The sequence below is a fragment of the Pristis pectinata genome, chromosome 5 (genome assembly GCF_009764475.1).
Source record: "Pristis pectinata isolate sPriPec2 chromosome 5, sPriPec2.1.pri, whole genome shotgun sequence".
NCBI lineage: Eukaryota > Metazoa > Chordata > Chondrichthyes > Rhinopristiformes > Pristidae > Pristis > Pristis pectinata.
The window spans coordinates 30,882,201-30,908,301 of record NC_067409.1 but is presented as its reverse complement, the minus strand read 5'-3'; the positions used below and the strand labels follow the sequence as shown (position 1 = coordinate 30,908,301).

Here is a 26,101-nt window from a genome sequence, read left to right as displayed (position 1 = left end):
AGGAAGTAGGTTTCTCATATTATTTCTCATGTGTTCTTATGACAAGGAAGGAGATCATTTGGCCCATTGAGCTTATTCCAGCTCTTGGAGCATTTCCATCAGTCTCATTCCCTCTCTTATTTTCCCAGGAAAAGGGAAACAAAAACTAGAGGGCATAGGTTTAAGATGAGAGTGGAAAGATTTAAAAGGGACCTGAGGGGCAACTTCTTCAGGCAGGCACGGTAGTGTAGCGGTTAGCAACGCTTTACAGCGCCAGCGACCCGGTTTCAATTCCGGCCACTGTCTGTAAGGAGTTTGTACATTCTCCCCGTGTCTGCGTGGGTTTCCTCCAGGTGTTCCAGTTTCCTCCCACGTTCTAAAGACGTACAGGTTAGGAAGTTGTGGGCATGCTATGTTGGCGCCGGAGGCATGGCGACATTAGTGGGCTGCCCCCAGAACACCACATAAAAGATACATTTCACTGTGTGTTTCGATGTATATGTGACTAATAAAGATATCATCTTATCATATCACGCAGAGGGTGGAATGAACTGCCAGAGAAAGTAGTTGAGGCAGGTACAATAACAACATTTAAAAGATATTTGGATAAGGACATGGATTGGAAACGTTTAGAGGGATATGGGCCAAAGGCAGGGAAATGGGACTATCTTAGGTGGGCACTTTGGTTGGCAAGGACAATTTGGGTCGAAGGGCCTGTTTCCATGCTGTATTACCCTATGACTCTATTTCCCTGTGACCATGAACCTCAATTCCCTACATCATGCACCTACATCAGGTGTGCTTTACAGTAGCTAATCAACCTATTAACCAGCATGTCCTCAGGAAGTGGGGGGAAACCGGACCACAGGAAGACTGAACAAACTCCACACAGGCTATACCAGTGGTCAGCATTGCACCCGGGTCGCTGGCTGTGACTGTGTTGCCACTGTGTCAGCAGAGGGAGATTGCAGAACAATGTAAAGTTATGGAGGATTAAACAAAACATCAAAAATAAAATATAGAGGAGGGTTTTGGTGTGCATAAGTCATAAAATGGGCAGTAAAACTGGGGAATCTGAGGATGGGGATGACTGTTTCATTGTAAGGGGATGGATGGACCTCATCTGAGTACATTTTCCCTGATTCCTGGTGGAAACCATCCATATCAAGTATCTGGCTGGCGGGCATTTGGTGGCCTGAGGCTGCAGCTGGCAACTTGTTGAAAGAGGCTCTGGAGGCAATCTGATGGGCAGGACCTCTGGAGAGTGGTGGAGGAGGGGGAAGAGGCTCTGGAGGTGGCTGTTGAGAAAGATAAGTGTCTGGCCGCGATCACTTCTTGCTCCTCTTGCATCATGAAGAAACACAATACTTTAGCTATTGAACTTAACCTCTCTAACCTCTGACATACTCCCAGCAGGGTTGGTGGCACAGTGGTAAAAAGCACGGTACAGTGGTGGGGCAGGTAGCACGGCTGCCTCACTGGTCCAGTGACCTGGGTTCGATCCTGACTTCCGCTACTCTCTGCGCAGAGCTTGGATGTTCTCCCCGTGATTGCATGGGCTTCCCCTGAGTGCTGTGGATTCCCTCTCACTCCCCATATCCGAAAGAAAGACTGGTTGGTAAGTTAATTGGCTCCTGTAAATTACCCCTAGAGTAGGTGGGTGGTAGGAGAAATCAAGGGGCAGTTGATGGACATGTGAGAGGGAATATACATAGTACCGGGAAAATGGAAAGTTGGTAAATTGGATTATTATTGTCGTATGTACCGCAGTACAGTGAAAAACTTTGTTTTGCATGTCATCCATACAGATCATTTCATCACATCAGTACACTGAGGTAGTACAAGGGAACAACAATAACATAATGTAGAATATAGTGTTATAGTTACAGAGAAAATGCAAGTAAGTGGGGGAATGGGATTGATGGGATTACTCTGATAGCATAAACTGGATGGGTTGAATGGCCTCTTTCTATGATGTGAGAAAAGAATGTGAGAAGTCATGAGGAAAAGTTTGTGTGCCCCCCGTACTCAGTCTTCAGTCTTAAATTGCACAGACATTAGGGAAATCAATCTGCTCATCTAAAGAAGGACCCTGCATCCTTTTTATTTACTTGTAGGATTTGACATCATGAGAGAATGGCCTCATGTTAACCACCTACCCCATCATCCCCACCAGGTCAGTGATCAAGTAGGGCCTTTAAAACCATTGCCTGTTCTTATGAAGCCTAATTGATCCATCATGGACTTCTGAGATCCAATTTCTATTTGTTATTTCTATTGTTTAGTATCTGCATAATAGGTTGTGTAAACTTAATGGAATAATATTTCAACTGTATTGCAACCACCTAGAGGCATATATTTTGATCTCTGTAAGCTTGTGCATATCCCTTTCAGTTGACTCACTGCAGACTTTTTGGCAGTGCCAGTATTTAATGGACACCAAACAACGCCCAACCCTTTGGCAAACCTCCTAATGGCACAGATTCTTTGCCTTATGGTTTCAGTTCTTTTGAAATTTTGAATGGAAAATGAATCACTTTGTGTCAGAATTCAGCTGGTACAGTTGATAGATTAGGCCCTAGAACTGTCATCATGTTTAGATGCTAAAAAAAACAGTTCTGTAACAATATAAAGCACTATTAATCTTAACATCATTAATTGCATATGTGTGCTCTGGTCTTTCTAACTAATAGGTCACTCATCTTTTGGTTTGTGTCGGACCTTCAATTTTGTAGCGTGGGAAGAAAAAGTTTATGCTGGTCCCTGGTAGAGGTGGGCATCCAACAGTTCCTCAGGCACTAGATTGTGCTGAACTTTTCATTTGAATTGATTGCCAGCATAAGGAGAGTTTCCCTGAATGCCAGACCTGTATTCCAATTGACCATCTGGCTTGTAAGCCACTCTGAATGGACTAAAAATTGCCAGCCATGATGCCAGCAGAAAAACAGACCAATTGTTTACAATTGAAAAGAGGAAACAGGTGGGTAAACACTACATTCTTTGGCACATTGAAGTAAGTCTGTGAGGGAGATGTAGTAAGGAATGGGGGTGTAATGGGGCCTTAAGGACAGCGCACCCGTTTGAACTAATGCAGCTGGAACCGAGCTCTAAATATGAATCAATTGTTTTTCAACAGAAAGCAAATCTAAATTGACTCCTCATTTTTCCACATTGTTCTTGTAGGGTTCAGCAAGCATGGCATAAACATTGGTTGGGAGCTTTCACATTGACAGGTACCAATTGGAGAGTCAATCTTCAGACAATGCACAAACTCTTGCCTTACCACTAGCTAGCATGATCCAATTACTTGAAGGTGATGTGGCTACGGAGGATCCGTAAACAGATGCTGACTGAGTAGTTCCTTTGCTGTCAGTGAGTGTCACAGTTAGGTCAGTAGCCATAGACACTAAGAGCCACCCACACGCTAATTCTTAGTTCTGGAAATAACGTGGTCACAATGAAATGCCATCCAGTGAAGGCATTTTCATGGACCCAAGTGGAAATTGTCAAAGAGGCTGGAAATATAAATATAACATTTTGGGAATACTCACCAGTTGAAGGTTCTGATGAAAGGTCATTGACATGAAATCATAATTCTGTTTCTCTCTCCACATGGTGGCACAGCTAGCAAAGTCACTGCTTCACAGCATCAGAGACCTGGATTCAATCCTGACCTCAGGTCCTGGAGAGAGTTGATGAGAAGGTGGGGACAATTGAAAATGGGATTAATGTGGGATTAGTATAAATGGATGCTTGATGGTTGGTGTGGTCCCAGTGGGCTGAAGGGCCCATTTGCATGCTGTATGTCTCTATGACTCTACGGTTCAGGTGCTGCCTGACCTGCTGAGTATTTCCAGCATTCCTTGCTTTAACTTTGGATTTCCTGGACAATACCCACAGATGCGTTAAATTTTATTTCTCTATTCTGATATCAACTGAACAATAATGTAGGGTAAATATTTCATTTTCTCAGGAGTGTAAGGTTGAGGATGCCTCACTAATGCTTGTGATTGAAGCAGAATTATATCCATATTTTAGTGACTGACAAAAGATGGATAATGGGATATGGGAACAGGGCAGGCACATTGGGTTGAGATTACTTTTACAGTGAAGGAATAGTGCCAACTCTGACTGGTTGTATTGAACAGTATATTTCCATGTTGTGATTTCTATGTAGTCCTATATAATATGTAAAGACATGTGTTGCTATGATAAACACTGCCATCCACACTGTAACTGTATGCAGTGCCTTGTATTCAAGGGAATCCTGCCAATCAGTGAAAACTCTGCCCTGGGTACTTTATTCTTCTTGCCCCCAGTAAAAGTGATGAACACGTTGCTCTTGTCCTCACAAACATAACGGCAATCACACGTGCCGCAGTTGTGGCAGATACCTCCTAGGCAGGCTCTAAAGGATCCACTGGCACTTTGTTGCATTAAACTTTCAGTTACACAACAGGTACCGGCTCTGATTCAGAAATTGTTTCCAGGCTATGGCATAGCTCTGTGAAAGTCCAAGCATCAGCAAGTGGGATATGTAGGTGTTTCCTTTAAATGTCTAGATAGGTAGGGACGATGTTTTAACGTAAGTCCTGGGGCAAATAACGAATTCTTTCCATTTTCTGGCTCTCATGAACTCTCTCAACCCAGTGATTTCTTTGCAACACTCATTTTTGCTTTCGGATCAGCAGTGAGCAAGAGTGGCAAAGGTTGCACTGACTGAGGAAAAAACTATAAGAGAACAGGACTACTCAATAAAACTAGAATAAACTCAGAGAAAAATGCAGCGAGGTTCTGCCCATGTGAACCTAATCCTGTATCTGTGCCCATGTTAGAGGGTGAGGTTTGTGCTTGAGCAGAACGTGTCTATTTACATGACATTGAGCCTTTGACTCTTTACAGTAATGTGAAATGAAGCTATCTCTGGACTGTTCTTGCTCTCTCATTAAAACATTGGGTGGCCTGCAAGTCAGTTGTGTAGGTCAGACATCCGGTTTTCTGACTCACAGCTGTTCCCTCACAAAATGAGTTTTTTTTGCTGTCTTTGGCTATTATTGCTGCACATCACCACAGCATCAGTTGTAACATGTTGCTGTTGCTAAGGGAAACTAAGTTTTACCCACATTAAAGCTGACTCCAAATTGGAAAAGGTTTAAGCATACAGAATTCAGAAGATGAGCTTTCCTGATTTTTAATGAGATCTGCCATTATGCCCAAGGCAATAACCAACTGTTTATATAGCACTTATAATGTAAAGACAACTGCTTCACGAAAAAAGGGATGGAAAAGAAGGAGATATTAAGGGTGATAGAAATGGGTTTTACAAATGGTCTTGGTGGAGAAGAGGAATGAGTGTAACCTGAGCTCTTGTCCAGGGCTGTGTGTTGGTGTCCCTGGACAGGAGTTTGAACACAGTGTTAAGATATAGCTGGAACACCTGTCGGCTCAAACTCTGATCTCTGCAGTGGGCCGGGGTTTGGTGGGAGCAAGAGCCTATTAGATGTAAGAAGTTAGCTGGCTGCAGGAAAGGTGAAGATGAGGAAAGATTCTAAGATTAGGACTGCTGTGTGAATCCTATGGGTGTAGGAAGAGGCCCTGTTGCCATCCATACCGAGCTCTCCACCCAGTCGTATTCCCATCTCTTTCCCCATATCCTGACAAGTTCTATTCTCCTTCAAGCCTCCATCCAGCTCTTCACTGATTGACTGTTTCCTCATCCCCGTCTGATCATAACAACATGATATATGGAAGGGGGTAAGTGGGAATGGGGTGCTTGATGGTCGGCATGGGCTCAGTGGGCCGAAGAGCCTGTTTCCGTGCTGGATCTCCCTATGAGTTAAGAATGTGGAGAGGCAGGAAGATCTAGGGAGGGAATTCCAGACCGTTGGGCTTCGGCAGCAGGAGGCACAGCTGCCAAGTGGTGGAGTGAAGAATAAGAGGGCAGAGTCAGAGGAACGAGGAGAATGTGATAGGAATGCATTGGAAGCTGGAGTTGGGTGGGAAGTGATTGGTAGGCAGTAGGGCTTGAGTGGTTAGGAATTTTAGGTGAGCTTAGCGTTATGGAGGGTGGAAGATGGCAAGTGTTGTGCAACACTTTGGAACGGCCAGATCAGCCATGGTCTTATTGAATGGCGGAGCAGGCTCAACGGACCAGATGGCCTACTCATGCTCCTATTTCTTACATTCTTATGTTCAATATGCGATCAGTGGATGAGAACCAGCTCGTTTCCTTGCACAGAGGCCCTGTGCTTTGCCAGTGTCTTCTGTGACCAACTTGGATGACATTGTGGGGTGAAATACAGGGTGACCAAAACAAGCCTCATCCAATGAAGTCTGCTAAAATTTCAGCTGAACTTCTTCATCAGCTTTAGCCCACTGTCAAGCAACTGCATGGAAAGTTGCTGCCATTCAAAAACATTCTGAAACATTTAGAAACCATCAGATCTATGGACTATTTTTAAAAAAAATCTAATATTTGAAATTTTAACAAATAGTTAGGAACATTGTTGGGTGTAGGTCTCTTCATGCCCAGCAACCTCCACAAAATCTTTGCTCCTTTCTACATTATACCCGCAACTTAAATTCTATATGAAACAAGCTCAAAGACAATATTTTGGGACAGGGATTCTTCTGGTCCCATCTTGAAGAGTAGTAAAGAACCAGTTATGGAAATTTCTTAAAGACCTCAACAACATAGCATTCACTCAGTGCCGCAAATTAATGATAAGATAAGATTTCTTCATCAAAACACACAGTGAAATACATCCTTTGCATAGAGTGTTCTGGGGGCAGCCCACAAGTGTCGTCATTCTTCCGGCGCCAACAAAGCGTGCCCACAACTTCTTAACTTGTACATCTTTGGAATGTGGGAGGAAACCGGAGCACCCGGAGGAAACCCACACAGTCACATGGGGAGGACGTACAAACTCCTTACAGACAGCAGCCGGAGTTGAACCAGGGTCGCTGGTGCTGTAACAGGGTCACACTAACCGCTACACCACCGTGCCTGCCGATTATGTGCTCAGTCCTGGAGTGGAATGTGCACTGCTGTTATTAATACTGCCATCACTACCACAAATATCTGCATTAGTTTGGCAGCTTTATATTGTAAAGATGTCCCAATCCACAAGGAAAAATGGACTGATCCAAAACGAGTAATTTGGAATGGTTGTCCAGAGCAGATGTAAAATGAATGAACAATTTGGAAGAATGAGAAAGGTCGATTAGTTTGGTTTTCTTGCAAATTTAGCCTCAGATACAAATTGCTGTTTGAGTTACAGCAGAAGTTACAACTAATTTTCAGGCAATTATTTGAAAATAAGCCTTTAATAAAGTCATTTGACGGCCAAGGAATTTCCTGAGAATTGTTGGCTCTGTACTCATCCAGATAAATGGAGAATATTCCATCACAAGCCGGACTTGGTCCTTGTAAATGGTAGAAAGGCCCCAGGGTGCCAGTAATTGAGTCACTTGCTGTGGGATACCCAGTCTCTTACAGTTGTGTTATTTATGCGACTTGTCCAGGAGAGTTTCTGGTCAGTGGTGACTCCAGGATATTGATGGTGGAAGACTCGGCAATAATAATAACTTTGAATGTTATTGAGGATGGGAATATAGTTGGAGCCTGCTCCTCCTCTCATTAATTGTTCAATTGTCCACCACTGTTCACAACTTGGCAGCAAGGATGGAGACGTTAACTCTTGGCCAGAGGAAGTAGGAAAAATTGTGATGTGGATGGTGATAGGTCTTACCACTCAATTTCCATGATTACCCTGACTGATGTAGAATAGAATAACAGAAGAAACTGAAGCCCATGGAGCACCTTCCTAGATCCGAAATTCTCATATGTTTCAATTAGACCAATTATTATCCTTCTAAATTAGGCCAATCCTGCTCAATGGCCATTCATAGGACAATTCCTTCACCCTAGGAATCAATTTAGTGAATCCAAGATGCATTGTCTCCCAAACAATCATAGACTCATAGTTATGCAACACAGAAACAGGCCTTTCAGCTCAACTCATCCATGCCAACCACATTGTCTACCTGAGCTAGTCCTATTTGCCTGCGTTTGGCCCATATCCCTTTCTTTAATCCCTAAGTATGCGGTGGTAATTGAGATGTGGTTCAATCAAAACCAAGAAAAATTGCAGCAACTGTAAGTGATATGATTATATATTTTAAAGGAAACTACATCATTGAAATAGGTGTTTGCTAAACCTTTTCATGAACGGATTTGTAGTTGATTAATAGTATTTTTTGCCACTTTGAAAATTCCAAGGCTCTGTACTTATTTCATAAAAAAGGCTCTGTAAGATGGTGATTGATTTCTTTCGAACTTGAAATGCATTACATCTAGGAACAAATCAGCTTGATTAACTATCAGAGTACATCTAAGATTTTCCTCCTCTGGGTGATCAGTGGGGAGAACAGTAGGACACTCAGCTCTGTATGCTGGCAAGGTTTATGGTGGATGGAAGTCTAAGTGGCAGAGGTTCTGCATTAAAACAGCCAACTCTTCCACCTCTAATTTGCCTTGTAATATAAAAAATAAGGAATAACTGCAATGGAAATAAAAACAAGGAGTTGAAGTCAAAGTGGCTGAATCAATATCTTCCATTACACACTACAACCCATTGCCAACATTATACCCTTTCACTTTATTTGTACAAAGTTGCAACAGACAGCGAGAATGAAAATCGACCGACAAACCTGATTATGATCTTTTATCAGTTATACCTGATCCAAAATTCATCCAAACGTCTCCTGTTAAGGTATTTATCCTAACAGTGCCAAAGGCCTTCACTCTCCTTCATGAGTGAGCTCTGCTTTTGGAGTTGTTATTCAATTACAGTCACCCTCATAACCCAGACTAATCCTATCTATACTTAGATAAGATAATGCATAGTTTAAGTGAGTGAACATTAGTACTTACTGAGCATCCCGAAGTGGCTGACCAAAGAGATGTTCCTTGTAGTAACCTAGGAATAGGAGTCATCTTTTCTTTGGCTCCAGGGGCATGTGACTTAAAAGTGTCTTAGTAGGGGACAAAGAGGGAAAATCATAAGGATGTGCGTCCATTATTGGAGATTGAATATGGTCATGTAAAAGAATGAAATCTTTTTTAATTGCAGGGTGCTTTTGGAAAGTAATAAATTGATGTCATGACATTAAAGTGAAACAATACATAGCATTGAATACCAAAGTTAAACCAGTAAGTCCAGTATCCAAGGAGACGAAAGAACAAGTAACACGTGAGCTGCTGAAGGAGAATAGGCTGCTAAAAAGTGAAAGCTGTCCATTACAAACAATACTGACTATTCTGTAAGTGTGCTATGAAAAGTGAGCTCTTGCCCAAAAACAAACCTTATAGCTCAGCAGCCAGATAAGTCACAATAAAGAACCTGCATCTGATTACAGTGCAAAGTGGAGAAGTGCGTTCCAAGTTCCAAATGGAAAATGAAAATCTCCGGAGGAGAGTCTGCATTCCACTGTGTGAAAGTCAATAAGCAAGTGAGGCCTTTGTGATGCAGTGATCTCATTAGGCACTTAGGTTTCTTAGTCTGATCTGAAGGAATTAAGTACACTAAGCTTGAAGATGACTGTTGATCGCATGTCCAGGAACTGGGCGGGGCATTAACCCAATCAATCAATAATTATGTTCAGCTTAGGTGAGTTGCCGTTAGGGAGGAAATCCAGCAAACAAATAGTATTTTCTAGATTGTTAGGCAAAAATCATTGGCTAAAAAGGTATTCAGTGGGATCTGGTGCCAACTAAGAGAGACAGAATTAGAAATGAAATGTGCCAATCTATTATAAAGGGGAGTTTTAGAATGTCATTGGCTCATTTGGCTTGGCTTGTGAAAGATCAGATTTTTTTTTCCAAATCTTAAGAACTCTTACTGTTTATATATAATTGATAATGTTACAATGAGTAAATATATGAGAATTTTCTATTTCTACCAGGTGGATTTCCTTCTGTTTATATAGGGGCATTGTAGTGCATTGGTTAAGTTACTGGACTAACAATCAGAGGTTTAGACCATTGGCGTAAATTCAAATCCCACCATGATAGCTGGAGAGTTTAGATTCCAGTAATGAAATAAACCTGTTTTCTTTTTAAAAAAATACTAGTCTCAGTAATAGTGAGCATAAAACTACTGAATCATTGTAGACCCCTTGGCTTACCTTTCAGAAGATAATCTGTTTTCTTTACCCAGTCTGTCCTGTAAATCATTCCAGACCCACCAATGCAGTTGACCCTTAACTGCCTCCTTAGCTCAGAGGTAATGGACAATAAATGCAAGCAATGATCAAATCCCATGAATGAATAAAATTTTAAAAGAATACATATTTGTAACCTGTCTTCCACATAGATACTACTTCAGGAAATTGTTATTTCACCTTGGCTTATGCGATTATCTTCTGGACAATTGCTCATCATACCAGCTGGATGCCTCAGCCTAGAATGAATTGGACTAGCCTATGAGTTAGTGACCCCATGAAGGAACCAGAGTCATGAAGGGTAATCGCTCCGTACAGTGTCCAATTTACTCGACCAATGCTCTGTTTATTCTAAAATTGGGTAAATTGCCCAAGTCCGATACCAGAGCAGTTACTTTTACTTTGAATCCTATTTTTTTTTATTGCTTTGTTTAATTCTGGTTTCCCTCATTGTCTTGTTTTACATCCCCTCATTGCCCAGGGAAAAGAGAAGATACAATCCCAGTAACCAGCTCCTCTTTCTCATTTCCCTTTCTACAGCATAACAAGCACCTGTGGGTGATCCCCTTCATGTAAACCCTTTTAAGCAATCAGGGAATTTGTGAAGGTTAGTACAGACAGCCTCTGAAGTCAACTAGATTTCAAAGGTATATTCTAAATAGAATATTTCTGTATTTATTTTGAAAATTTTGCAACATTTGTAATTCAAACATGTTAAACATTGCCACATGGCTCTTCATAGAGTCAGTTTAGACGCAATGGGCAAACTAGCCTCCTTTGCTGCTGTACAGTTACATAAGAACACAAGGAATTGGAGCAGGAGTAGGCCATCTGGCTCGTTGAGCCTGCTCCGCCATTCAATAAGGTCATGGCTGATCTGGCCGTGCACTCAGATCCACCTACCTGCCTTTTCCCCAAAACTCTCAATTCCCCTACTATGCAAAAATGCAAAAAAGTTCTATAAATTAAAATAGGAAACAAGCAATAACCGCAATGGAAATAAAAACTACCATCGGGGAGGAGGTACAGGAGCCTGAAGACCCATATTCAATGATTCAGAAACAGCTTCTTCCCCTCTGCCATCAGATTTCTGAGCGATCCATAAACCCATAAACATTACCTTGTTATTCCTTGTTTTTGCACTATTTATTTATTTTGTAATTTTTAGTAATTTGATGTCTTTGCACCGTACTGCTGCTGCAAGGCAACACATTCAACATCATAAAACAACGATAATAACCTCTGATTCTGATATCAGGGGAGTTGGGGTCAAGATGGTTGAATCAATATCTTCCACTTTACACTACCACCATTGCCAATGTTATGCTCTTTTAGTCTATTTGTACATGGTTACAACAATTGAAAGCAAGTCAACCTGCTGTCTTTTTAAGAGATACGAAGTTAATGCAGGGAATTGATGCTGAGTTAAAAAAAAATCAGCCATGATCTTATTGAGTGGCAGAACAGACACGAGGGCCTGAATGACCTGCTCTGTTTCTACCTCAAAGGCTCTCATATTCCATTAATATTGTGCAAAGGTAGTTTTGGACCTGAAATTCCCAAGCACCATATAGAAGGGTTTTCTGTCTACTCTTTTAATTATCCACTGACTCCATCATAGATCCCTGGAAATACATCATTTGAATATTCAGGGCAGATGGCCTGCCCATTGCTGTGTAATTGAGATGGCCGGCCAATGGAATGGCAGACTACAGAGTAGAAAGAGGTTAATCCAGGAGAAGGAGACTGTGGTTTAGTTCTGCCTGAATGAAATTGTTCTAAAATATCTTTGTTTCTCTTCAGAACCAAAGGGGAAACTTGGTCAAGATGTTTGATTCTTTCGCAGTAGTTTGGTGGTTAGGATTTGGCAGCCATTATGGGCCTGAGAGGGAGTAACAGGAAGCTGGGGTAGAGCAGAACTTGGGTAAGAGACTAACATCAAAATTTATCAAAACAGATTATCTTCTTCCTTTTTAAGTGTCCCCAGTTGATCTAGGCCCTTTGGCTAGATCACTCTATGTGAGAAGTTCCTATGCTCATGAATGAGGCTTGACTGGTTCTAGGAGGGTGACTAGTTTTACCCCACTCAAATGTATTCCAGTCAAATTCACAGCCATGGGAATAGAGAACAGTGTGGAGGACCCTCTCTACACTCATTCAAAGGGCTTTGTCAGGGCCAAGAGTGATATTATTCTCAGTCCAATAGAGGGGCTGAGGATAGAATTTCTCAAACAAAAAACAACTGGGAAAGTGGAATTGACCCAACTGTGGACTAGAGAGGAACAAAAAATAGCCAACATTCCTGCTTCTGATCTTTATCCTAAATTCCTGCTGAAAACACTGAACATTGTGTATTGACATGATCAGGCTTGATTGTAATGTTGATAGTAAAGGTTAATTGAGACATGAGCCTAGGGAACCTGCTCTGTTGTTATAACCATCCATAATTTCCATTGTTGCATGTACTTACATGAAAGATCTATATGTTCTTTGGAGTTTGGGTGATTCATTAGGATCTTTAGGGTATATGGCAGGGTAGATGTCAAGATGTTTCCATCAGTGGAAGAATGTTGAATGAGGAAACATAGTTACAAGATTAGTGGGCATAATTTAAACTGAAGTGCATAGGAACTACTTTTCACAGAAGATGGTGAACTTTTGGAACTCTCTGCTCCAGAGGGTTATGGAGGCTACTTAAAGAGGAAGTAGATACATTTTTGAAAAGATGTTAAATTGAGAGCTCTTGAGAACTGGCACAGAGAAGAAATTGAGGCCAGGGGCAGATCAGCCATAATCTTATTGAATGGCATTGCAGGGTTGATAGGGTGAATGGCCTACTCCTGCCCCTAGTTCATGATGTTCTCATGTAAGAAGGATGGGTAACAAAGGCATGGCCATTGCTATCAGTCTGTCCATTTAGTGAGGAATTTTGCTTGGGAAGCTAGTTGTCGAGCAAATAGTTGGAATGAAGACAACTTTCTATTAATAAAATTATTGGATATTCCCATAAACTTACTAAGTTTATCAGAGGTCTTTCAGGAAAGGAAACAACAGTCAGTCAGTATGACTCCAGTTCTAAACAATGTGGTTGATTTAATTTCCTCCTGACAAGTAACGGGCTATGTTGCTCCTGCTTCATTCTAAGAAAATCTTTAAGGAGCCATCTGGTCGCTATGTATTGGTGACTTTATTAATATAGTGGGAATATCTCCTGGATCACTATTTCCATCAAAATCAAAAATCACTTCATTTGGATCACTTACAATGTTACAGGGAAGAGCCATTGGAGGAAATCTTTCCACATTGCTTCTGATGTTATTAATCACCAGAAATAGCCTTAGAGTGGTTTCTGATCAGTCATTGTGACCTTTGCTTACATATCCATCTGACATTAAGACGGCAGAGTGGGCAAACCCCTGAGGAAATTCTAGTTATAATAACCAGAAATCAACTTCCCCTTGTGCACATATAATTTAGTTCATCAGCCATCTTCAGTCATGTAGGACTGAATGTATTTTCTTATGACTCTTGGTAACTGGCTGGATAATTCTTAAAAATAAATTCTAAAAAAGAAATTAGGTTTGTGATGTTATTAAGAAAGAAACTTACAATGTGGATATGGTCAGACTTTTGATATCAGAAAACCTGTATCCAAGGCAGTGCTGAAGGACTATGCAAACATATGGGCCTGGAAAAAATTAAGTAACTCCTGGCATTAAGTGACACCACCATGTTGTAATTCCCAGATGTGTAATGTATAACATATGAGCTTCAGAGAGTTTTCTCATCCAAACACTTCTAATAAGCCCATGATATACTGAAGGAAGATCCAATCCTCAATAAATCCATGAACCTGGCAGCTTCCTAATACTGATGGCATTTTACATGCACAAATTTATTTGAAAGAAAGGAAAAGCCACCTCTTAAGTTGCAGTGAACGCCTGTTGCCAGATTTCTGTGCAGAATTAAGATGTATTTTCTGATGTAGGTGAACGTAAGTCTCCAAGGAGCTGCAACGATGACTTCAGATGGAAGCTGATGCATCATACATCAAAGTGCACTAGTGAATGCTTTAGTAAAACCTAGAAAAGTTCTTAATCAGCTGTGGATAGTTTGATGTGAATAAATCTCAGTGTGAAAACAGGAAAAAGTATCTAATTCTAGTTTGATCAGATTTTGTTTCCTTTCATAGGGCTTAAGAACATGGACACAAAAGTGGGACGTTCAGACTCTTGAGCCTGTTCCACCAATCAATTAGGTCATGCCTGGAACAGCATTGCACTCACCTTCCTTTTAATATCCTTTATAAAACAAAAATCTATTATTTTTTTCAAATATAAACGACTTTGCTGCAGCTGCGGGAGAATTCCAGCTTTCCTCTACCCTTTGAGTGCAGAAGTACTTTCTGATATCTCTCTTGAATCACCTAGATTGGATCTTATGATTATTCCCCCCCCCCCCTCTTTTTCCAGAATCCCCACAGGGGAATATAGTTACTATAAAATCCAGTTATTTCAGCCCTTAATCTTCTAAATTCAAGGGATGCAGAGCCAGTTAATACATCCCTTAACTCATATTTTAATCCTTTTAGCCCTGCCATTATTTAAGGGAACATCAGCAAGGTCTTGATTCTCTCTGTTAATGTTACCAAGTCCAAGCATTTGGAGTGATGAAGGCAAGATTTTCAAAACCAAGATTTTTGACAGGGAGTGGGCTAGTGGGAGCTTATTTATTAATCCCTAATCTTCTGCAGCTCTCCTTCAGGATTGTGGATCACTTGCTTCCACTCCAGTTTTGTGGGTTCTGAGGTGGCCAGTAAGGTCAGTGTTGGAACCTCATTGACCATCTACAGATGGGATAAGTGCTATCAGATGGGGTGGATGTGTGGATAGTTTGTGAGGTGCTCAGAATAGAGTGCGTGTTTTGGGAATCTGAAGTCAGGCATGTGAATGATGTGGCCAGCCCAATGTAGCTGACTGATTTCAGCTAAATATGAAGATGTTGTCCTGGGACAGGACACTGATGTTAGTTCGCTTATTCTTACAGTGAGTTTTGAGGATATGCTGGAGATGTGGGGACTGTAAATAACCCACACCAGTTTGCTGAACTGCACGCAGTAAGCCAACTTTTTGCTGCCTACTTATGTGTCCAGCAAGTACCAACCATGTTGTCCAATGGCTGGACAGCAGGGGATGGGGGCAATATCATGAGTGGCTAACACCACTTAAAGCTCTTCTTCACCTTTTAGGGTGGAGGTGTATATTCTTGGGAGAAAGTGCTGGAGTGGTAGATATGGAGGCTGGCGCCATAAGCCGAGCCCTGAGAGCTGAATGTAATGCTACAAGCACTAGAATGACTTCACGAGTGGTCAAGGTCAGTGAATGAAAATTCCGTGGCCACACCCGACCACTGACACCACTGGCCTTGGATATTGCTCAATTACCAAACAACCTCTGTCAATGAACGTTCAAACCTGATGTTCAAACCCACACAACTGTAACACTGCTGCAGTTCGAGCGCTCAAATCACAGCTTACATGCACTGCAGGCTGTTACACCACAATAGTCATGTCACTCAATCACTGGCATTCTTCCCTCACCAAATATCTCCAGTTCTATCCAGGAAGTAGCCAGGTACATAAAGTTAATTTCTGCAGTCATCTTCACAGCTGTTGGCAATGAAGTCTTTGTATTTTATTAATTTGCAGGAGTGGCAAGGTCAGCATTTATTGTCTATCTCTTGAGTGAATAGAACATAGAACAGTACAGCACAGTACAGGCCCTTTGGCCCACGATGTTGTGCCGACCCATATAAACCTACTCCATGATCAATCTAACCCTTCCCTCCTACACAGCCCATAACCCTCCATTTTTCTTACATCCATGTGCCCATCTAAGAGTCTCTTAAATGTCCCTATTGTATCAGCCTCTATCACCACCTCCGGCAGTGCGTTCCATCACCCACCACTCTCTGTGTAAAACAGCCTACCACTGACTTCTCCCCTAAACTTTCCTCATCTGACTGATGTCCTCTGGTATTGGCCACTGCCGCCCTGGGGAAAAAGTGCTGGCTGTCCACTCTATGCTCCTCATAATCTTATACACCTCTATCAAGTTGCCTCCCATCCTGCGTCGCTCCAAAGAGAAAAACCCTAGCTCACTTAATCTTTCCCCATAAGACATGTTCTCTAATGCAGGCAGCATCTGGGTAAGTCTCTAGCAGTGAGTTTCCACCTTGAACTGCATCAGACCTTTCAACAACATTGTTTTCATGCCATTTCTGAGTATAATTGTGACAATGCAGACATCTCATACGCTGGTCCTCCAGATAAACTGCTGTAAGAGCTTCACTTCACTCCTTTCCCTACTCTCTTTATCAACTGCTTTGGTCATTTTCCTAGTTACGTCCATTCCAAGTGAATATCTGCAATTAGAGCCGTATCTGGGAGCAGCTGGTTTGAGCAGAGGCTTTGAAGTCAGGCAACATTTCCTCAGTATTTGCCACACTGCCCCCTGCATACTTTTCCAGTATGAAATCTCCAGATTGCATCAATGAGTTGTTGTGAGGCCACACTTGGAGTATTGTTCTGGTCACTCAGCTATAGGAAGAATGTCATTGAGCTGGAAAGCGTGCAGAAACGATTCACAAGGATGTTGCTGGGACAAGGGGGCTTGTGTTATGAGGAGAGACTAGATAGACTGGGGCTTTTTCCCTGGAGTGTAGGAGGCTGAGGGGTGAAAGTATATAAAACCATGGGGGATATAGATAGGTGAATGGTCATAATCTATTTCTCAGGATAGGGGAGTCTAAAACTAGAGGGCATAGGTTTAGTGGGGACATGAGGGGCAAATTTTTCACACAGAGGGTGGAGGGTATATGGAACGAGCTGCTAGAGGAAGTTGTAGACCCAGTTACAATTACAATGCTTAAAAGACATTTAGACAGGTACGTCAATGGGAAAGGTTTAGAGGGATATGGGCCAAATGCAGGCAAGTGGGACTAGTTCAAGTTCGCCTCTTGGTTGACATGGATGAGTTGGGCTGAAGGGCCTGTTTCCGTGCTGTAAAACTCCATGACTCTATACTCTTTTTCCAAAGAAAAAGTCATTCCTGTTCTGTCTTTCCTTAGAGCTGTAACCTCTTAATCTCATAGAAGAAAAGTGGTAAGTTTGGAACTATTTTCAAATACTCTGCATCAACAGGGTTTTCCTCAGATCATTTCTGGATCTGTTGATGATCATATGATAAAGATTATTTTATTTAACAATCAGTCAATAATTCCACTGGCTTTGTTTCATGTAATAAACCTAATTCCTTTTTTTTAGTCCAAGCGGTTCCTGAGTTCCTAAATGATGGTGTGTGGATTTGTACCTTTGATTTCTGATGGGGATAACTCCAGACTACAACCACACCCATGGCAGGGTGGAACTAAGTATAAATCAGCATAGTGTGGGCCAAATGCTTTGTCCACACCAAGACGTCAAAATTGGGTAGGAGACGGGGATGGGTGGGTGGTGTCAAAGCAGGTGTGGTTGCAATCAGGAAAGCAGAACCTCAGGAATCAAGTTTAAACCAGTCACACTGCAAAAACGAAGTATGTGTTGTCTATTTTTCAGGCATATTTGGATGGAAGAGTCACAGAGGTCCCATATGTAGTTATGTAGTAATAACAGTTAATCAAGCTGTATTTCTTCCTTCTTTTGGCATTTTTCATTGCACAGTGCCATCAAATTTGGCTCCAAATACAACTGTTCAGGCAGTTTCTAAACATCTTCCCACTGGAGAAAGTTTCTGGCTCTTTTATTGTGTACTATTCTCAGCCAGGTGGCTATGAACTGACCTCTATCTTTCACATTCAGAGATTCAGCCAAATGCTTTACTTGAGCAATTAAGTTTTCTTCTTTCTCATCACATGACTAAAGTATGCAGTTCATGCTGCCATCCAGATGTTACTTGATTCCTTGCATTTCTGTGTTACACATTGCGTTTAATAAGTTCCTGGAATCTTTCTCCAGCATCTGCTTTTGAAAACATTCGGCATTTCTCCAGTGCATTGGTTTAACTCCAGCAGCACTGTCACAACACAACCAATCTGAGGGTTCTTTCAGATTTCATTTATTTATTTACATATTTTTTGAAGAAAGTAAAATCAGAAGGAATATATTGAGGATAACAGAAATCCAAAATAAAAGCAGATGAAACGTGAAGTGCACAGATCTTCAAGGAACATCCAAGGAGGGGGAAACAGTGCTAACTTTTCAGCTGATAAAGACATTTGATTCTGCATTGGTCTTTCAAGACTAACTTCCAATTTTCTCCCAAACCAGTGGGAAAATGATGTCAAATGGCCACTGGCTGGATCTAAAGGAATGGTCTCTATCACCCAATTGGGATGGACTGTTTTGTTGGAACTGGTTTCACTTGAATCAGGCTAGGACTAGTGTCCTTGTGAATTGAATATCTAGGGCTACAGATAAGTCTCTAAATTAAATTGTGGAGGTGGGAGTTGGGTTCTGCTGAGAGGAATTTTATAAAGCAAAGAGAAAGGGGAAGGTGATATAGTGCAGGGTTGCAAAAAGGATATTGGTGACCGGAATCTGTCAGGAACAAGTCACACAAAGTTAAGATTATGCCTACAGTTAGAGTAAGAGGAAGGATAAATTGATGAAAAGAAACAAAAAATGTATGCTCATTATCTAAACTAGCACAACATTCATACCAAGTTAGTGAATTAAAGGCAAAAATAGAAATGAATGGGTACAATTTAATTGTCATAAAAAAATGAGGCTGCTAAGGATCCAAGGTTGAAAATTAAATATTCCAGGATTCACGTCTCTTTAAAGAGATTGGCAAAATGGAAGAGGGGTAGCCCTTATGATAAAGGATGAGGTAAAGACAGTAGAGATAAAGGATTAGCATAGCAAACGACATGGGACAAATTCAGACGGGGCTAGAAACAGCAAGAGGCAGAAAGCATTGAAGGGAGTTGTACACAGGCTAATAAACTGTAAAGTGATAACATAGGGCACGGCATAGATCCGGAAAGTAGAGGCGCCCCTAGCAAGAATAATACAACTATCATGGCAGATATCAAGTTACATATAGATTGGGCAAATCAAATTAGCAGAAAATAGTGTGAATGATGAATACATGCAGCGTATCCAAGATAGTTTTCTAGATCAGCATGTGGAGGAACTAAAAGGGAACAAGTTATTTAAAATCTAATATTGTGCAATGCAAAAGAATTAATTAATAATCTGATGGTTAAAAGCCCTTGAGGAATGATTAATCATAATATGTTAGAATTTTATATAAAGGTTATAAGTGATTATAAGTTCAATCTAAAACAATAGTCTTCAATCTAAACAAAGCAAACTATAAAGGTATGGGGCATAAGCTAGCTTTGGTTATTGGGAAATTACATTGAGAGATATGGCAGTAAATGAACAATTGCTGACTTTTAAAGAATTATTAAAGAGCTTATAGCAAATGTCTGTCTCTTTAGGGCATATATGCAAACAGGAGAAGTTAAAGGTAGTATCAGATCAAACAGAAAGGCTTATAATATTACCATAAAGAACCATAAGCCTGAGGATTGGAAACAAGGAAATGGCAGAGAAATTAAACAAATATTTTATGCGTGCCTTCAGGGAAGAAGACAGAAAATATGCCAGAAATAATGGAGAATAATATGTCTGGAGGGAATGAGGAGCTGAAAGAAATTAGCATTAGGAAGAAAAGGTGCTGGGGAAATGAATGGGACTGAAAGCTGATAAATCTCCAGGACCTGATAACCTACATCCTAGATCATAGAGTGGTACAGCATAGAAACAGACCCTTTGGCCCACCTTGTCTGTGCCAACTTTTCTGTCCATCTGCACTAATCCCATTTGCCCACATTAGGACTGTATTTTTCTCTGCTTTGTCTTTTGAAATGTCTGTTTAAATGCCTTTTAAATGTAGTAATGAAGGTTTTTTATTTAAAGGAAGATAGATTTGAACTGTAGGTTTTGAAAGAGGTGATTCTGAAGATGGTGTATGCATTAATTTGCACCTTCCAAAATTCCATATATCCTATGGATTAGAAGATTGTAAATACACCGTATAACCCTACTCCTGAAGAAAGGAGGAAAAGAAAAAAATAGGGAACTATTGACCAGTTAACATGACATCAGCAATAGAGAAAATACTGGAATCTATTACTCACGTGTAGACTATTGTCTCTCCCTAACTAAGCAAGGATATATATGTAATATAGGGAGTGCAACAAAGGTTCACAAGATTGATGCAAAAAATGAGCTGCAGGAGGAACTGAAGGGTCTCGACCCAAAATATCAACTGTCCACTTCCGTCCACAGATGCTGCCTGACCCACTGAGTTCCTCCAGCAGCTTGATTTTTGCTCCAGGTTCCAGCATCTGCCATCTCATGTGTTTTCACCAGATTGATTCCTGGAGAGATTTGTCCCGTTAGGAGAGATTAAATAGACTAGGTTTGTGAGTTGAGAAGAATGGGAGGTGATCTTATTGAAACATTTAAAATTATTATGGTGCTTGACAGGGAAGATGCAGATTTAATGTGTCCACTAGTAGGGGCATCACAGTCCCAAAATAAATGTTGTTCCTTTCAGAATGGAGATGAGAAGAAATTTCTTCACCCAGGGAGTAGTGAATCATTAGAACTCCCTACACAAGAGGGCTGTGCAGACTACATTATTGATTTTATTCATGACAGGGAATGATTTTTAGTTATTAAAGGTATCAGTTGATATGTGATTAATGCAGACAAAATTTCAGCCATGATCTTATTGCATAGTGGAGCGGACACAAAAGGTTGAATGACCTGCTCCTGCTTCCATTTCTTACGCTCAGTGTTCTTAGAAGGCCTAGTCATAGGGTCATGGAGCAATACAGCACAGATACAAGTCCCTTGGCCCAACCAGTCCATGCTGACCACGGTTCCCACCCAGCTAGTGCCAATTTCCTACGTTCAGCCCATATCCCTCTAAGCCCCGCCCCTGCATATACCTATCCAAATGTTCCTTAAATGATGCTATTGTACCTGCCTCAGCCACTTCCTCTGGCAGCTCATTCCATGCACTCACCACCCTCTGCGTGAAAAAGTTGCCCCTCAGGTCCCTTTTAAATCATTCCCCTCTCACCTTAAACCCGTGCCCCCTAGTTTTAGACTCCCCTCCCCTGGGGAAAAGTTTATCTATACATTTCATAATTTTAAACATTTCTATAAGGTGGCCCCTCATTCTCCTATGTTTCAAGGTATAAAGACCTAGCCTGGCCAACCTCTCCCTATAACTCAGGCCCTCAAGGCCTGGCAACATCCTCGTAAATCTTTTCTGCACTCTTTCTACTTTAACTACGTCTTTTCTATAACATGGTGACCAAAACCATACACAGTACTCCAAGTGCAGCCTCACCAACGACTTACACAATTGCAACATAATATCCCAACTCCTATAGTCAATGCTGTGACTGATGAAGGCTAGCCTAGTGACTGGGTGGGGTGGACAGGTGGGGAGTCCAGGGCTGGGGGTGCCTAAATTCTTCTTGTGGGAGCCAGAGGAAAACTTCTGTCCCTTAGCTTCAAGGAATACAAACACAAAACAAAAATGACTCAGGTCTTTGGTACTCTTCTAGCACTGGATCCATTCTGCTAGGTTGCTGCAGCAAAAAAGCCATAACTCTTCTCTGCTCAGCCTTGTGGGTAAAGCAGCCAACAAAATATTACCCATTTTTTTGAATGGACCTGCCAATTTTCAATCAGGTGGGCTTCTCATCTGCTCAAAAGGGAAGGTTAAAATTGATGTTTGTGGGGCATCAATGCAACTTTAACTGCCTACTTGGCTCTGTTAGCAGATAGGGATACAATCTTTCCCAGAGCCTGGCGACGTTCCAGGATTGGTGCGTTATAGGATAATTCTCAATGATCAAACACTCCCTAATACACTTCATGAATTATCTATGAAGGTCTTTCGTCTATTTCTAATGATGCTGGATATCAAAGGTCAAGTTGTCACAATTAAGAATAATTGGATTCAAAGAGAATTTGTTGAATATGTATATTACAGATAGCCTGGAAAATGGGAGATATTATAGAATCATGAAATAATAGTAAATTATACCACGGAAAGTAGACACTTGGCTCATCCATCTGTGCTGTCTGAAGAACAGCTATCCAGCCTAATCCCACTTTACAACTCCCGATCCATAACCTTGCAGATTACAACAATTCAAGTCAACATCCAAGTACTTTTTAAATTTTCCAGTCCTGGCAAAATCCCCATAAGTTTCCTCCATATTCTCTCTAGTGTAATCACATCCTTCCTGTAATGTGGTGACCAGAGCTGTGTGCAGTCCTACAGCTGTGGCCTAACTTCAGTTTTATTTAGTTGCTGCACTTAAATTCTCTGACTCAGGAAAAATAAGTGACCCTTATTCCTCACTAGCAGCCTTATTTTCATACCTGTTCCATTACTTTGCGAGATCCATAGATATGCATTCCAAGATCCTTTTGTATCTCCACACTTTTCAATATCCAAACATCTAATGGTTAGTCTCTTCCCTTTGTTGTCCTTTCCCTCATGCTCTTCCATTTTTTTCTTCTTTTGATCAGAAGTATGTTGATCAGAAAGTTAATGCAAGTTTTGGATTGCGAAGAGATAGTTTTCTAATTTTATGCTTTCAGTTGGGAGCCTTGCCCATTGAATGCATATACTGGAAATGCTAGGGCGTGCGATGCATATTTTCATGATCAATAGAGATAATCGGGCATATCACTTCCCAGGACATTATAAGCTCTTGGCTGATGGGACTCCACACAAGCCAAGTTGAAAAATTAATTCCTTTGACTTTTGCATGTGGTGCTTCACAGGAAAAGGTGCACATGGGGCTGAACTGTGCTGGGCTGATTTGACAACTTAAATTGAAAACACTGACTTTCAGTCATTTAAATACAGCCACGTCTTAGATTTGCGACGTGCGTGATGGAATGTGAAAGTCCTGGATGTGCTGGCCATTGCTGAGCTGCCCATTTACTCTGGGGATGGAGTTGTACCCTACTGAGAAAGGGTCTTGAGCAACTTCACATCTGCCTCTTAACTAAATGTCTTCAAGAGGCAGTGCATCTGGTCTAGAGCACAGTGAGGAAGTGTACACTCGAATACAAACTGCTCATCCATAAGAAGAATTCAATATTAAATAAAAGGTTGTTAATTTCAAATATGATTAATATTATGTGCTAAAGTTTTTGTAAGTCATTGCAAAATGCATTATTATCTGCTTTAGTAAAACTATCCAGACTTCTTTCATCCACTTAACATTGATTTTTAAAGCTTTCCAACAGATCATTGGACTTTACAGAAGTTTGTAATAACTTTGAGCTGTTCTTTAATTATTCAGAAAATATCAACTTTTCCAAGCACTTAAAACCAACCTGCAGTTGTTTCTGAGTGCTTCAGTTCTTCAGGCTGGGCTTGGGTTGGCTTCATGGGCCTTCCCCTCATTTCAGTGGTCAGGGCTTGGTCCATGTAGCCTCCTACGATAGCTCCCCTTTATTTTTAGGGTCCATGCAGCAGAAGGCCTCATGATGCCTTACTGAATGTTTGCAGCATTAGGAGGACAAGCTTGATTAGACCCATGTATCCTTACAAAGTTGTGGTGGAATAGGGAGAGGAGAGAGAGTGAGTACAGTTGGCTTAGTTTGGCCTGTAAAATTCTTTAGGAGATTTTGCAGAAAGCCTGAGATTCACTTTCCGTTAAATAAAAGTAATGAAGGAGTTGGTAATCTAATTAGCGCCTTAAACACGTGTTTTGATTTCTATTGCTTTTGAGGTGTCTGAAAGAAAAGCTGGCTCTCTAGGGTCTCCATTTCAAAATCATTACCCCACCCCCTCCACTCCCAAGCCCTTCCTCCTGCAACTACATCATCCATGGGTCCAGGCTTTGATGCTGTAAAGATATCTTGAAAATGTCTTTAGATAGCTGTGCTGATAACACTGGGTTGGCAGCATTTTCTGGATGAAGATGTGCAAATGGATATGCTGAGTGGTAACACTCTGCTCTTCCAAAATGTTCTGAAATGTCACGATCATTGACATTCCATTCTATTTTTAATTCCGGTGCATATACTGAAGACTGGAGAAACAAGTACTGTTGAGATTGAATCCAAAATGCTGTCTGTTGCTGATCTGCTTCTACTGTCTGGATTGAGCAACTACTTGCTTCGCAAGAGTCTCACTAAACTGGTGTAAGCTTGGGCATTCTGTCAGATGGCTTCTCAAGTGGTCAAGAGGCTTTATGAGATTCTGGTCTGGCTCTCCTCACACTTGACCCGGGAACTGTAGGACACCCCAGTGCACCTCACAATGTTGGAGCCCAAATGAAGGATAAATTGTGGAAGGGGTAAAAGGGAAGGCTGGAAAGGGTGTTGGATGAGATTCCATCTGGCAGTGGCCCATCTTGTTTTGCAATGCCATTGGGAAGCACTGTGGCACCACCAGTGTCTAGAGTAACGATTCGAGACCACCCACTGGATGACTTATTCCATTCCAGCACCTAAGGAACAAACGTGCCTGGCACAGGGACTAAATGCAGCACTCCATGTGAGTCGCACTGGCTCATGAAGTCATGAAGTGTGGTTTGAAATGAATCAAAGGTGAGAGCAGCGATATGACATTTATACAGCACAAATCATGAACAGGATCACATGTGGGTATACAAGCCCATGCACTTCACAGGGAAATGAGTGATTGGTATGTTAACTAGCTATGAAAGTATGTGAACTATGTGCTTGTCACACAGTAAATCTTTCTCTTAATAAGGTGTGTAAAGACTTGCTGGTAGCAAAGATATTTCCATTAACCCTACACACACCACAGCTGAGCAAGCTCTTTTCATCAGGCAAGTCAACCTTCAGGTTTTGGCAGTAGATTCACCAAATACTTTATACTCCATGAAGTGGCAATTAATTTCAATGTTGCTTCTACTCTAACATAGACTTTGAGATCACAGAGAGAAAGCAAGCAAAAAAGACACATTGTAAATGTGGAATTTGGGAAAGGGTACCAAAAGGGGCATCAAGGCAAGAACAAGGAACATTTTACATCTGTTCAACTCTTTTTTAATTGATTTTGGTTTCTCAACTCCAGTTTTTGCTTGCCAGCCAATGCAGATCAGGCTATTTAAGTCAGGAACATAAATTAGTGCTCAACGTGGGTATTAGTCCCAGGCCAGGTAGGTGTTTCATGGGAGGTAGGAGAGTGCAGCAGTGAGATGGGGTCTTGGTTTTTGGTTCTTTTTCTCAGTTACTAGAACTTGCAAGGGCTGGCAGCAGAAAAGCCCCAACAATAGCACAGAATACAAGGACCTCGTAGTCATGACTTCTTGCTTCCATGTCTTAAAGTTCACCTACCTTTGGCAGCTCTGTCTTGAATTCTTCTTTAGGACACTTCAATCTTTTTTAACTTTTCTTCTTTCTCGCTGCAACTCTACACTAACCCTGACAGGTCTTTTTTTGTGGTGTGAAGCTCATTAGGTACATACTTCATGTATTAAATGACTCTCAACCCATTTATATGGTCTGGTAAGGGTTGGAGGGATACATGGACAGCCTACCCCTCAGCAAGTGGACCAATCAGTGGCTTCAGTTCTTTATTAGTCTAAATATATTAAAATGCAGCTTCCTGTTTGAGGCTGTTTGTTCCTACACTTAATTCTTTTTACTGAGTCAGATGCTATTTTGGGAGTAGAAATAGCTGAACTGCCAGGCAATAATCAACACCATACAATAATTTTCATTGTGTCATGGGAACACTGCAGGAAAGTTAATGATGCCATAAAGAATGATCAATAGTTAAACAGGAAGCAAGGTTTCCAGATATCTCCT

The 26,101-nt window shown here is 41.2% G+C and overlaps 1 protein-coding gene across 1 annotated transcript in view; it reads right to left on the bottom strand.

The window, feature by feature from the left end:
• LOC127571044 (rho GTPase-activating protein 21-like) overlaps positions 1-25,692 on the bottom strand; it is a 228,031-nt gene extending 202,339 nt beyond the window's left edge. The window contains exon 1 of the mRNA XM_052017052.1: positions 25,628-25,692. The gene's annotated coding sequence lies outside the window, so the exon portion shown is untranslated. The remainder of the gene's footprint in view (positions 1-25,627) is intronic.
• Between the last annotated feature and the right edge of the window lie 409 nt (positions 25,693-26,101).